Genomic DNA, 2525 nt, shown 5'->3' with positions numbered 1-2525 from the left:
ATAGGTGTTTCCATAAGGTTCACCTAAGTAATTCACCTCTGCTATTGCAGGGTTCTCAGGATCATAAGCTTCTTCTTCATAAGAAGCCTCTTGAGTACTGTTGGATGCAGCTTGCATTCCATGCAGACTCTGAGAGATCATATTGACTTGCTGAGTCAATATTTTATTCTGAGCCAATATGGCATTCAGAGTATCAACTTCAAGAACTCCCTTCTTCATAGGCGTCCCATTACTCACAGGATTCCTTTCAGAAGTGTACATGAACTGGTTATTAGCAACCATGTCAATGAGTTCTTGAGCTTCTGCAGGCGTTTTCTTTAGGCGAATGGATCCACCTGCAGAAGTGTCCAGTGACATCTTTGATAGCTCAGATAAAACCATCATAGAATATATCCAGGATGGTCCATTCTGAAAGCATGTCAGAAGGACACTTTTTGGTCAACTGTTTGTATCTTTCCCAAGCTTCATAGAGGGATTCATCTTCTTTCTGTCTGAAGGTTTGAACATCAGCTCTAAGCTTGCTCAGCTTTTGAGGAGGAAAGTACTTGGCTAAGAAAGCCGTGACCAGCTTATCCCAAGAGTTCAGGCTGTTTTTGGGTTGAGAATCCAACCATAATCTAGCTCTGTCTCTTACAGCAAAAGGGAAAAGCATGAGCCTGTAGACTTCAGGATCTACTCCATTAGTCTTAACAGTATCACATATCTGCAAGAATTCAGTTAAGAACTGAAAAGGATCTTCAGATGGAAGTCCATGAAACTTGCAGTTCTGCTGCATCAGAAAAACTAATTAAGGTTTCAGCTCAAATTTGTTTGCTCCAATGGCAGGAATGGAGATGCTTCTTCCATGTAAATTGGAATTAGGTGCAGTAAAGTCACCAAGCATCCTCCTTGCATTATTATTATTTTCGGCTGCCATCTCCTCTTCTTGTTTGAAAATTCCTAACAGGTGCTTACTGGTTAGTTGTAATTCAGAGTCCTTTCAGGTTCTGGATCTGCTTCAACAAGAATATTCTTGTCCTTGCTCCTGCTCATATGACAAAGAAGAAGGCACAGAAAAATAATAATAATAGAGATCCTTTTTTTTTTCTTTTTTGAATGAGGGAGAGATGTTAGTAGATGAATAAATAAAAAAAAATAGAAGGAGATGAGAGAGAAGAGAATTTTCGAAAATAATTTTTTGAAAAAGAGTTAGTGATTTTTGAAAATAGTTTTTGAAAAATGTTAGTAATTTTCGAAAATTAAGATTTAAAAATTAAAATAATTAATAAATTAAAAAGAAATTTTGAAAAAGGGGGAAGATATTTTCGAAAAATGAGAGAGAGAGAATTAGTTAGGTAGTTTTGAAAAAGTTAAGGAACAAACAAAAAGTTAGTTAGTTAGTTGAAACAAATTTTGAAAAGATAAGAAGTTAGGAAGTTAGAAAAGATATTTTGAGAAGATATTTTTTGAAAAAGATAAGATAAGTAGATATTTTTGAAAAGATATGATTGAAATTAGTTTTGAAAAAGATTTGATTTTTAAAATCACAATTAATGACTTGATTCATAAGAAATCACAAGATATGATTCTAGAACTTAAAGTTTGAATCTTTCTTAACAAGCAAGTAACAAACTTCAAATTTTTGAATCAAAACATTAATTGTTTATGTTATTTTCGAAAATTTGGTATAAAAATAAGAAAAAGATTTTTGAAAAATATTTTTTTAATTTTCGAAAATAACTAAGAATTTTGAAAAAGCTTTGATTTTTGAAAAAAGATTTTGAAAAAGATAAGATTTTCAAATTGAAAATTTGATTTGACTCATAAGAAATAACTTGATTTTTTTTTTAAATTTTTGAAAAAGTCAACTCAAATTTTCGAATTTGATGAGAGAAAAAGGGAAAGATATTTTTTTGATTTTTGAAATTTTTATGAAAAACATGAAAATTATGCAATGCATGAAATTTTTAGATCAAAACAATGAATGCATGCAAGAATGCTATGAATGTCAAGATGAACACCAAGAACACCATGAATGTCAAGATGAACATCATAGACACAATTTTGAAAAAATTTTAATGCAAAGAAAACATGCAAGACACCAAACTTAGAATTCTTTAATGCTTACGCACTAAGAATTCAAGAATGCATATGATAAACATGAAAAGACACAAAACAAAAAATCATCAAGATCAAACAAGAAGACTTACCAAGAACAACTTGAAGATCATGAAGAACACCATGAATGCATGAAATTTTCGAAAAATGCAAGATACACATGCAATTGACACCAAACTTATGATATGACTCAAGACTCAAACAAGAGCACAAAAATATTTTTGATTTTTATGATTTTCTAAATTTTTTTGGATTTTTATTTTATATTTTTCGAAAAATTATATGAAAAAGAAAAAATAAGGATTCCAAAATTTTTAACATGAATTCCAGGAATCTTATGCTCTAAAGCTCCAATCAAAGGGTCAGGCATGGCTTAATAGCCAGCCAAGCTTTAGTATGTAACTCAGACATGACACGCCTGACATTCC

At 31.4% G+C, this 2525-nt stretch overlaps 1 non-coding gene across 1 annotated transcript; it reads left to right on the top strand.

The window, feature by feature from the left end:
- Nucleotides 1-412: 412 nt before the first annotated feature.
- On the top strand, nt 413-520 carry LOC112773855 (small nucleolar RNA R71). The gene has a single exon (XR_003188381.1). It is a non-coding gene; the product is annotated as a small nucleolar RNA R71 (small nucleolar RNA).
- Nucleotides 521-2525: the final 2005 nt, after the last annotated feature.

Source organism: Arachis hypogaea, chromosome 18, assembly GCF_003086295.3.
Source record: "Arachis hypogaea cultivar Tifrunner chromosome 18, arahy.Tifrunner.gnm2.J5K5, whole genome shotgun sequence".
NCBI lineage: Eukaryota > Viridiplantae > Streptophyta > Magnoliopsida > Fabales > Fabaceae > Arachis > Arachis hypogaea.
The sequence above is the reverse complement of the archived record's forward strand: the minus strand, read 5'-3'. Positions and strand labels throughout refer to the sequence as shown.